A 12,590-nucleotide genomic window follows, 5' to 3' on the forward strand; every position below is an offset into this window, starting at 1 on the left:
GGTTTCAAGGACGTGTAAAATCCGTGTCGCCGAAAACATCTGGGTGGCGCCGGCATTCGGCGGCCACCAGATCTGGCCTGATGTATCTTTGCCAACACGCCTCTTCGTTTTAGTGCACTGCGCAGACTTCAAGGGCGAATCGCAAAAAACGTGCCGGTGAAATGATGAACATCTTGTATGGAGTGTATGTCATGCATTTAGTGTTAGTTGTTGGGGGGAGGAGGGGAGGGGGTAGTGGGATTGGCAATAAATTATTAGTGAGTAGTGATTGCGGATTGATGAATGAAACCAGCGTGGTGTAGACGAATAATCTCTTGGGCTGAGTTTGAACACGTGTGATAGAACCAGCGGCTAGATACTAATGCGGCAACGTCGTCTAATATTGTACCAGATGCGTGTAATGGCAGGAGAGAAGTGGTGGGGAGGTTCGTTTGAGGATGGAGGAGGAGGAGCAAACATTTATTTACGATGATATGATTTGGGAAGGGAGGTGCGTTTGGTTGTGGAGCTGTGTGGCAGTCCCTATTCCGGGACGCCATTGGCCGCCGCCGCCGCTGCTCGAGCTCTCTGGACCAGGACACGCTGGGCCTCCAGGTCCGAGCTGGACAGAGCCGCCTCCCAGCCCTCCCTAGTTGGCTGTTTTATAGCTTTTATTTTTGTATTTTGCTGGCAGGCCCACGCCATGTGGGCCTGCCAGTAGTGTGGGGGTCAGCAGAATTTGTACCTACCCGTGAATGTCGGGTCCATGTGTTTTAATATGGCGGGATTTAGAAAACACCCGGAAATTTTGAGCCGTCTAAGGTGGCACTCCTCAGATCTGTCGAGACCTTTGGCGGGTTCCGGGAGTGCCTTCCTGTAGAGGCGTAAATAATTTGTAATGTCCGCATAAGATGTGAGCGGGATTGGTATGGTTGCCTCGGTAGAACCGGAGGATTGAGCGAACCCCGGGAGAGGAACGCTCGGGCAGCCGCGTGAGCGGTCTCGTTCCCCTCCACCCCCTGGTGACCGGGCACACATGTAGCTTGTTTTTTTACTACTAGCCTAATCCGAATTTTTCGTATGTGCCAATAATATTCTGCGGGCGAGTGGCGTTATCTTACCCCGCACGTAATTTCGGCAGGCCTGTTGCGAGTCCGACATTATGTAGGCTGCGTCGCAGTGGGTGGCGGCCAGTGCAATCGCCGCTTCCTCCAACATTAGCGCGTCGTAAGTTTTTACTGAGAGCCCGTTCACCTCCCTTCCTTCGTGCATAACAGCACTGATGCAGATGCCATCCTCGGTGTGTGCGTCTTCTCGTGATGGTGGGTGGTGCTCGACGACCAGAGAAACTTTGTAAGACGGATACCGAGAAGGTGGAGAAGAACGTGTAGAACGTCCGGTGTTATAGGCAGCTAGCTGGATGGCTGAAGCGAATACCTGATGTCGAAATACGAGCATTAGAAGGAAGACATGTCTCCCTTCTAATGCTCGTACCTCGACATGAGTGCGCACGCTGTCGCGTCTACTTTTAAGACGAATCTTAAGCCTCCTCCGATTTTGTTTTCTTAATAGCGGCATACATTACGGCAAATGGCAAGGGGCTAGCTCCTTGGCAATGCAAGGCATGAGATTGCAACAAAAATGCCGCTGCTCTTAGGAAATTAAACTTTCGCGCTGCCTTTCACCGATGTTCTGCACTCACAACAGAGGAGTGGAGGAATCTCGTTGGGGCAGTCGAAATAAGCTCCGTGCATTTTTACTCGGTTCACTGCTCAGATTGCGAACCGCAGTGCAAATGGGGCGTATGCATAAGAAAAATGTTCCCGAGAAAAACTCCGTAATTCGAGTCGTCCTTGCATGTTAACGTAGATTGCACCAGTGGGGCATATAACCCTCTTGTTGTCGGCATGACTACCTTGCTCCTGAACTCATTCTTTAATTGCCTTCTGGGCGTTACAGATAGCCATTGCCGTACAAGGAAGACACGTAGAAACCGTTTCAAGCAGGTTGCTCTTGTGCAGGCTGTATAGACGGGCTTTGTTTGCATGAGTTTGAACAGAGTACCCTGTTAACCGTATTCTACAGCGATGAGGCTACGAGGAGCTGCCGTATGGAACATATTTCTTGTTCACCGACTAAATGATGGAACTTCCTTCCGAGCACCTTCTTGCTTTCAACTGAAAGAGCAACAAAAGATAAGAAATGAACAAAAAAAGACGTTAGTGCGCGTAAGGTCGAGCATCACCTAAGCTAACCATTAATTTACCGATGCAGAACAATTCGCGTAAATACAGTAATGGAATTCTAGTACCACCTGTCTGCAAGCGGTGCTGCAATCCGTAATTGCAGGTTGTGCGGCGCGTCCTTTGTTGTCTCAAGGACTCGCGGCCCTCGTACGTGGCGGCCGAGTGACAAATTTCGCTTCCTGTTCTTTATCTTCGGACGCCCGTCGTCCTAGCACGAAGGGCGTCTGCTAACAAGCGAACACAGTAGTAGCCTGTACATCCTTGCCTAAACGCATCGAAGCGGTGCCGAGGTGACACACCGCCATCAGCGTGTTCTTGTCGCTGGTAATAATAGCGTTTGATCTTGGCTTTGTCGCGCATCAAGTTCGCTCTGTCCAATGAACAGGGGCGAATTTATAAAGCAGGAGAGAGGGACCATGATTCCCCTCCGTTCACCTTCCAGGTGAGAAATTTCATTCAGGAAAACCATGCTCAGTTCCAATATTTTCTCGAAAAAAACTAAAAAAAAAAAATCGAGACGCACGGTCCCCTTCTCTCGCCCATTCACGCCTAACAAACGCTCTACAGCAGGAACGCAAGATGCCGAACAGGTAATTAGGGGATGCCATTCAGGCAAGAGCCCGCGCGAGTTATTGCTGGAAAAAATAATGGTGTCAGTGCCAGGATCCTACTTCTCTTTTTTTACTTGTGCAATATTGCCGCAAACCATTCCAATCTTTATTTGTTCTTTTTTCGACAGCCTCGGAAAGCGGCCTTATAACTCAGATTCTGGCAAGCGGATTAATTCTGTATTCTTTGTTTGTTCATGCTCGATGTCGCGAGACGCACTTTTATCAGTTTCTTTGTCGCTCAAGATGCGTCGAGATCTGTCTCGAAGATTCCTCCTCATTTGTCGCCAACGGCCTTGTCACCACTACGTGACAATGTATTCTAACTTTTATCACTTCGGAATATTTACAAATAGGGAAGGACACTTCACGAAGCTCACTTGCTGTTTTAGAATTTTTTTTTCTTTTTTCGAATTTCTGCTCTAGTGGCGAGCAAAAGTCTACTTAACACGCACTTGCATCTTCGAATGTCCGTGCAATTTCAAGTTTTAGTGCGCTCGTTGGGAAAATATTTTGCCGTTTTTCTCTTTCTTGACGGGAACACCGTGTCCATACGTACTGTTTGATGGGCATAAGATTCCAGCGAACTGTTGTCCTAAGTCCTGACTCTCGACCTCCTAAGTGGAATAAGTTACGCATGGCTTAAACTTACTTGAGACTGAGACCTAGCTGCGCGCGGGTAAAACAAAACGAATAAATTAGCCGTTAGGAGGCCTTCGTAAACTGATTGTTTCATACTCCACGACCAGACATGGCAGTAATTGAATTACAGTAATGAAATTAGTGTAATTTAATTACTTTTTTCGGTAATTTGTAATGTAATGAATTACTTTTTCAGACTGGTAATTTAGTAATGTAATGAATTACTTTTTGGTAGTAATTTCGCACAAAGTAATTAATTCCTCTCGAAATTACTTTTACTAAAGTGCGCCATCACTCCTTCAATAGACAACAAAGTAGAGTGCGCGAAAGCAGGAACGACGTGCTGCAATCCGAAGCCAGCGTAACGGATTTGCAAAAGGAGACAGAATTGAGCAGAACTATAGTCAACTAGAATACTCTGGAGAACAAGTTGTTGTTTTGTTTAATAGCTTTACTTAGTTTTTGCATTTATGGTAACTAGAAAGTAATTTCAAAGTAATTGAATTACTCAGTAGAAGTAATTGTAATGTAATTTCATTACTTTTGGGGAGCAGTAATGAGTAATGTAATTTAATTATTTTTCTGCGATTTTCAACAAAGTAATTTGTAATGTAATTTAATTCCTTTTCAAAAGTAATTTTGCCATGTGTGTCCACGACCTTTCCCAGGAACCAGGGCTAGACCCAAAGTGCAGATTGGAGGTACAAATCTACTAAAAAGCGTAGATGGATAAGTGAATATAGATTTCTAACCTCAAGTGGATTCAAAGCCTCCTGGTAGTTTAGTGTTTCTTTAAACATTGCCTCAAAGTTTGATATCGGGCGAAAAGAGAAATAGCATACATATTTCACTATACTGCGTGCCGGTTGTGGGCGATTCCTCTGCCCGAGGGATGCGCACGACAAACACACAGTGGGCCGTATGATAAACATCTTTAATCTCACAGGGATCGGGGATCGTCGAAGTCGGTGTCGTCGTCCGGGTGGCTGCGGGTCGTTGAGCGCGCCGGAACGAAGAGCCAGGGACCAAGGAGCCAGAGACTAAGAGAGGGCGAGACGGCGGCGCGTGACTTCTTTTATAGCCTCCTCGCGCGGGACCGGTTATCCCCGAACGAGCGGAGAAAGGGAAACGGGCCGCGCGCAGGGAGCATCGGGAAGTGGCGCGGCCTTCGAATGCGCGGCGCGCCACGAGCCCTACACGGTACATCACGTACACGGGTGCAAATAGTGGTGCCAGTGTTCCCCATTGCGGACTTACAGAATGGCAGCGTCGCGGTACAATGGATCTGCGTTATTAACCGCTAACTGGAGACACCCGAAGACCGCTGGCTTCTACGGCGCACCACAATGGGCTGATGTTGGCCCCGTAATGAGCGCTGTGCTGCATCAGTGTTTTACAGATTGCCGAGAAAACTCTTCCTTCCCTTCGTGTTCTTGCCTTTCCTCCCTCTCTGCATTACGATGGGTTCTCTCTGAGAAGCACTGCGCTGGATGCAGCGTTGCGTGGCTTTATAGTGATTGCATCTACATGATGCTCTCGCTTTTCCTCATCTACTGTAGAAACGCAGCGCGATGCGGGCGCCCGCTTTAGACTCGACTGAGCGTCTAGTAAACGGCATGGTCCCTCCTACTGCCTTCCTTGTTGAACCCTGAGATGCTCTTCCCACCGCACTAATGAAGTGCGAGTCGAGGCGAGCATCGGAAGTCTAATGCAATTCGAAAGCATCAATTAAATAAATTCTCCAGCTTCCACGGACGTAGATGTAGATTTTTGCGATCGAGATGACCATGCTAATTTCAAGAACAATATAAAGCTTTGGTGATAACAGCTGGATGCTGACCTGGAAACGGCAAGAAAGAAACAAGCCTTCGGTGAGAAAAATCAAAATGAAAAAAAAAAAGAAGTTATTCAGTCCTCTTTAGACGAAAAGGCCTTTTTTTCTCTTTCTCTCTACGCCCCTCTCGCTCTCTCTCTCTCTGCGTGCGTGGTCTGCAGCGCCCCTTGCCGGAAAGTGCCTTCTACAGAGTACCGTTGGCACACCTCCGAGCACCGACAAGTAAAAATGCACCATTAGCCGACGAGCCTCCACATCACCGCATGATAGTCATCCATCCACTTCCTCCGTTCACTAAATCCGCCCAGCACCACCCTCTTGCCTCCTTCACTCGCAACCCACCTCAACCCCCTCTAAAGACCTCCACCCACGGTCAAGTCGACGCAGCAGTGAAAGAAAAAAATTGACTGCGAAATCTTACTGAAGGATCTAGTCTTCAGGAGGCCTAGGAGTGAAAAATAAAGCGGAATGCTCAACCGACATTGTTGACGCAGACATGTCGCATCCCACCGTGTGATTGGCTGTACATTTTTTCTTCTTTTATTTTTCTGAAGAATGAAAAACAAGCAATGCTAATAACGAGAACATTCGATAATTCTCTGATCTTTGACACAAAAGCACCTGCAAGTACGAAAAAGAGGAATAGGGCGTCATTTGCATGCATGGAGAGAAGCAATGGCGCAGAGTGAAGCAGAGCTGAATGCCAGTCGCACTCAGGCAACACCCCCTCAACAACACGCATCCAACGCGTATTTGTTGACGCAGGCCACATTTTCGGCGACGGCAGGCGCAGAAATCTGTCGCTTCTCAAGAGGCTGATTTCGTAGTCGGAGATATTTTTCAATGGGTGTTATACGCCACCAATAAAAAAAAAAAAAATAGGTGAAAGAATAGGTCGAAGGAAGGGGAGGTGGGAGGTGGAATGCAGTGCTCAGAAAATGTTAGAGGTGTGCTGACACCAACCCCCAAGCCCTGGCTACGCTCCAGTCGCGAATATGTCTCAGGCAAGTCTGAGAACTTACTTTCTACAGCAAAAGTTTACCGGGTGCATCTGCCCGTGACCAAATTTATTCTAGCGCTGCCTCTCTACACACTCGGAGAATGCACGGTATACCCCGGACTGGATCTGCAGGCATTTCAGGCTACGGTCTCGAGTAACTGCTTCGAAGTAAATTATTTTCCCTGTACCTGAATCCTGCAAACTTCTAATCAAAACTCTCGCCGGGGTGGCGCTGTATCCAAGGATGCGGGATCGAATCCCGGCCGCTTTTCGATGGAGGCGAAAAAAACGAGGCGCCCATTTGCTGTGCGCTGTCAGTGCATGTTAAAGAATCCCAGGTGGTCGAAATTTCCGGAGCCCTCCACTACGGCTTCTCTCATAGCCTGAGTCGCTTTGGGACGTTAAACCCCACAAACCAACCAAGCCAAACAATCTACTGCTAACTGTATACGTATTGAGAAGAGAGCACACCAGTGCCGAGGACGGGACGTATTTCTCTCTACATCGAACTCCATCGTGCCTTTTCTTTCGTTTTGCGAAATAACCGAGGATTGAAGAAAGATGCTGGAGAAGGAAGGTCTACGCCCGGCATCCGTCCGCGGCGGAGGCCGGACGTCTGATTCTCCGGGAGCCGGGACAGCAGCAGTGGCATGGGTGTGGATGCAGCGGCGCAATGTCCCAGGAATTCTCAGCGCATCCTGCGTTGTGCACAAATTGGAACGACAGTGCTTCCTCAGTGCGGGGTGTTCCTGCACGACGTGAGTGAAAAGTCGGCCCTGAGCGCCGACTTCCGCCACTCTTCTGGCTGTCCGTACGAGCGCAGGCTCGTGCAACTGCCCTGCTGCGGCTGTAGCGCCCTTAGTGCCGGAATTCAACGACGGCACGGAAGACCCCCGTCGCCGTTGACCTGACCGGGAAGGACCTCTGCGTTGCATTGTTGTCACGGTGTCAGCAAATGGAACTTCCGAGTGAGTCGACACCGAATGCTTAGTTCGCTTGGACGCCTCTTGTTTGAAACACCGCGCCAGGTAGCGAAGGCCAGCGTACAATCAATCCGGAAAACCGGATGTGCGCCCACCGTGACGCATCCTGCAAGTAAACCTAAACGTGGTACTGTAACGATCGCTGATTCGCTATCTGCATACAAGAAGTATGACCAGTATGACTGCGTGTAGCTTCCTGCCTCGTTCCGAGTACGGAATAAAAAAAAAAAGAAAGAAAAATATGCCTTCAATTCGTTCGTCCGTAAACAAGTAGGAAAGAGTTATGTTGAGTCGCACATAAAAAGCGGTTATGTTTGCATGTAAAAGCCCCGTGTTTTTCAAGGATGCAATCAAAACTACCGAGGTCAATGTCGCCGAATGAGACACGGAAAGATTTTATGCAGAGATGCCAGCAAAGCCTCGGGCAGAGGGATAACCAGTCAATGAAACGCTTACTAAACGTGCTTCGGCACGTAACTGCCTCAGGCTAGTAAAAAAAAAAAAAAAAAAAAAAAAAAAAAAAAAAAAAGTTACGAAGTAGTGGAATCTGCTTGAAATAGAATACAGCCGGGCGTTGCGCAACTGACCTAATGTAAAAAGGAAACTGCGCTTAGGAAAGTCACCTGTCTAGCTGCCAGCGACATAGGTGCGACTCGTGCCTCGTGGTATGCTTGGTCGCTGTGTCCGAGCACGTACCCGGGAATAAAAATGAGTCATCTGATAAGACAAAAGGGTCGGATGAGGTCAATTCCGTTGGCAAAACCGCCTGTTGAGTGTTGAGTGCTATCTCTGCAGGTGAAAATTTACAGGCCGTAATGTGCGATATGTGTGAAAGAACGTGAAGATACAAAGAAAAAAAAAAATGTCGCGAGTGTTTCCTATGTAACCACTATGTCTGTCACGTCGCGTTTGGTTCGCTGCTCACGTATACGCCGCAGACGAGCGTTACTACGAAAGCTGGTTTCTGTATAGCTTGTCGCCACTTTAAGATAAAAGGAAACAATGTTACCAATGGAGATAACAATCAACCTATAGGATATTACTGCGACGTCAACTTGCGGATTTGGCGCATTTTCAATGATGCATTGGGTTGTACATTTAGCGCCACCTTCTTTAGAAATGTTTAGGTATTGTTCTTGGTCAAGTCCAGCTACTTTGACTAATATGAAGTCATTGCATATCTCAATTTGATTGTTCATCTGAATATCCTGTTCCTGGCATCTATAGAAAAATTCTCACGACGCGCAAAAAAAAGAAAAAGTTCGCAAACTTAGATATTAACTGAATTAGTCAGCAATTTCTAAAAGGAGTAATAGTTTAGTAAATAAATAAATACCACGCGGCAGACATATGATGTGCCGGCATCACGTATACTATACTCGCTTCTGAGGAAACGTTCATGTGTCTAGTTAAAGCAGTTCGCTCAACATCTGGAAGAATGCCCCAAGGTGGAGTGCATTTTTAATAAGGGAGCAATTAGTCATTAGCATCCATTCACCCAAGTTCAATTATACGGTGTCGTGGCACCAGCTGTAAGAGCGAATTGCACAGACAGCGGGGTCTATTCAAGGACCACCTTTGGTTACATCCGCAAGCCTCGGAGCCTATAATGGCGGCTCGGGAGAGAATTGTGCCGCCATATTTTTCGTATCTAAAACAGGACAACCGAGCTCCTGTGACAGCTTACACTTCGTCATCTTCGAACGCTTGCTCCGAAGAAACCACCCTCGAAGGGAATTCACGTGCACCTCCTCGGTGGCGCCACGGTTCCCAAAGGAGTCCACGACGTTCTGGCTCGCGGTCCCAAGTTTGCAGTAGAGCGAAAGCGATCGGCTCTTGAGCACCTGAGCTTGCTCAGGCAAGTTTCCATACTTGATCGAACCATAACCTGTTTTGCAGGCTATGGCTCAACGGCGAAGTTTATCCATCCATCTCGCAATGTGCCACCGCCCATGGCGCAAGGTTCTTCTTGAACAAAGACGAGACATGAGACGCTTACATCTCCTGCCTGAAACAATTTTCGCTGCTCCAGAAACGGAGAAATTTGTCTGAAAGCTTAGAACTAATTTTGCAGCACCGGGACACTCATTCAGCTACTAAAACATAATTGTATTCGTTACCTATTTACGTCATGAGAATATTCTCCGTGCAATCGACTCAACTGAATGACTAATCGACCTATAGTATATCTCGCCTCAAGCTTGAAATAAGGCCAGATGCGCAGGAGCCATTGACCCAGCACCTGTCTAGTATAATCTAATAATGCAACGAGATTCAACATAAAGTGACGCGGTACCCACCTATGCATCTTCTTGAGATGCGACAACCCAACTTAGCAACAGTTTCTGACCAAGCGGGCTGAGGCCAGGGAAGAGGAAGGAAAGGCTACTGTTTATAACACCCTATAGCATATCACCATATACATTACAATTGATGGCAAAAACGTCTTCTCTGGGGCGTTAAAACTGGAGAATCTCTACTATATTAAACACCCCGGCATCCGAGGGAAGGCAAGCTAAGCTCAGTTAGAAAAAAAGAGTACAAAATTCTCCGGAAAGCATCTCCAGAAAACTACGAAATTGACCGATGCGTGCTACCCTTCAGACAAATAGGATTTATACTATTCTGCTGACAATCAAATCTCGTAACAAGCTTACTCTTCCTTGGGGTGAGGGGAAACGTGATTTTTCATGCGATAGCTTTGAAGCCTGAAGACGAAAGGAGGAGGCTGATCATAAAAGATGACTGCGATGTGTCATACATGCATCAACGCGACATGGACCAACGGTTGGCTGATACTCAGAAAAAAACAGAAATCGGCAGCAAATGCGTCAATACCTTTAAAACAGCTACCTTTGCAAGGTTGTTGAAATAAATAGTAAATGCAAACTGGCTTATAGGAAAAGAAAGACGCAGTATCTGTCTCACTCCTCGGGAACGCCTGAACCACGCCGTAAGAGAAGGGAGGGAGATGGGAGTGAAAGAGGTGCTGCCGTTGAGGGCTACGGAATAATTTCGGCCACATGCGGATCTTTACGTGCACTGATATCGCCTTTGTGTTTCACCTCCATCGAAACGCGGCCGCCGCGGTCGAGTTCGAACCCAGCAACTCCATGGTAAGTAGCCGCGCGTATTAATCAACGAGCTACCGCGGCTGGGTATGTTATTGAAAATAACGCGTTTTAGAAGGAAGCTCTGCTGTTACCATTCTCCAAAATCATTCATCTGAACAAGCTAGGCACTGCGCATGCGCCAGTTACATCTCCGCCTCGCCACAGTATATACGCCCCAGCTGCGCCGCGCGCTCGCTTCCTCCGCTTGCCACCGGACGAACCGCGAATGATGTCATCATCGCAATCACGTGACCAGAGGGTAATAAGCTGCTTAAATGTCTGGGCCTTCAATGTCTACACTGTGTCGCAAGAGTTAATGTGCCGCTGCGCCGTCCTTGTGCACCATGGCTTCTGTGCGCTCTGTGAGTTTTCGAATTGTCATCGCTGCCCTTGCCCCGCAACGTCTATAAAGTTGCTTAAGCCAGCCAAGCCACCCGGGGCAAGAAGACAACCAAGGACTTCACCCACCAGGTAGGAGTTAGCAGAAATAGACGTGGCATGGATGTTAAGCCTACTGAGGTCGCTCTGAGAGTTCTCACTGATGAGGCACTAAGCCTGTAGAAAATAATGGATCTCCAAGTCGTTGCTACATCCTCGGCAGCTACGACGATGAGTGCTGGACCAGTTCCCCGTGATCAGCACTGCCTGTGGTCACGAGACAACCTCTGGACCTAGAACATGGTCACAGAACGATATGGGTGCGAGCACCAGCGCACGGCCGACCTACGTGAACACAGATGCGCCACAGGCGATGGATGTGCAGCAAGCTTCTGCACGTTCCTCCCAACGAACAGCAAGGCCCGTCGAGGTTCCAGGGCCGCCAGTCGAAGCCACGCCGGTAAAAAATGTAAGGGGCCGCCCCAGAGGTGTCAATTACTCCCTATCCAACTTCTCCTCTTAAGGAATCCTTCCGAGTGCACATCAGACTACCTGTGCGATTTGATATTGCCAGACTCTAACAAAATATCCAAACAGCCATTGACGCCACAGTTGACACAAAGGGATACCTGAGATTCGCAAGTTACAGGTCATCAAACAGCGTCACCCTTGAGGACTCTGGGAAACTGTGTGCATTAACCCAGATTCCAATTTCGCATGAGGAGTATCTATCGGTTTAAACATATTTTGTGTCGGGTCCCAACACCCAGCGATGTGTCATATACGACTTGGCCCTAAATGATTCCCCGGAGACGGTGACTATAGAGACTTGATATCAGCCACACGTATACGGTGTTGGCCGCACATGGCATGAGGCACCTTTCTCATCCCTTTGTAGGGACCAGATACGCTCCCAGAAAGGTTTTACTGTAGCGGGTGCATAGTGCGTCCTAAGCAGCATAAGCTCCGTCCAGTCTACTGCTACAGGCGCTAGAGGGAGGGACATCTCCAATCATTTTGTCCGAATGGAGCAAACCCAGAGTGCATAACAAAATCTGGAGAGCCGAAATACAGATGCGGACTATGCAAGTCAGATGAAAAAAATTCAGTTGGTACGGGATAGATGACGGAATCGAGCGACGCCCTTGTTAGCTCGGAACAGATTCGCTGTGCTGTCGCAAGAACTGTCTGATGAGACGAATTAAGAAGTAGAGCCATATATATATATAATCCGAATACGTGCACCTCAATTCGTCATATGCTAAAAAGCTAAAACGTGGAAGAAATAAAAACGCATGTCGATGTGCTCGGCTGGTGACTTCCTCGAGCTCGAGGACAGTCCATTACAGGATAATATAGACCAACAAATTGCAATGCTCGCAGCACAAATTGAAAAACTGCACCAAAGGTAAGCGCGGATGACAGAGCGCCTCAAGGAAAGATCAGTTAGCCAAAAAGAAATGCAGCCCATCAGTTGAGTCGGCGAACATGACAAATAGCAATACTGCCGTTAATACTGTGGGTGGCGATGCTGGAAACCCTTGCGAAACTAACACAACTTATTCAAAGCATCATCTACAATGGCTAGACACAGCTGTAAACAACGCCTGGGTATAACACAATAGAATTGTCGAGGGTTCTCGAATAAAGTAGGGGAAATTAGAACAAAGTTGTTAAATGGCAAGTTGCATTCCCTGGCGTTCCTGCTACTAGAACATGGATGTATTGGCTACCAGTGCCCTTCCATTCCTGATAAACGAGTAAGAACAGGCACAGAAACACCAGGAAAAGCTGCTATATATGTAAA

The 12,590-nt window shown here is 47.8% G+C and overlaps 1 protein-coding gene across 1 annotated transcript in view; it reads left to right on the forward strand.

Annotated features, from left to right (window-relative positions):
* Nucleotides 1–7,111: 7,111 nt before the first annotated feature.
* Nucleotides 7,112–12,590, forward strand: part of LOC146205934 (oxidative stress-induced growth inhibitor 1-like) — a 148,011-nt gene continuing 142,532 nt past the window's right edge. The window contains exon 1 of the mRNA XM_084590600.1: nt 7,112–7,277. The gene's annotated coding sequence lies outside the window, so the exon portion shown is untranslated. The remainder of the gene's footprint in view (nt 7,278–12,590) is intronic.

Source organism: Amblyomma maculatum, chromosome 1, assembly GCF_055883805.1.
Source record: "Amblyomma maculatum isolate TAMU_Amacu chromosome 1, ASM5588380v1, whole genome shotgun sequence".
NCBI lineage: Eukaryota > Metazoa > Arthropoda > Arachnida > Ixodida > Ixodidae > Amblyomma > Amblyomma maculatum.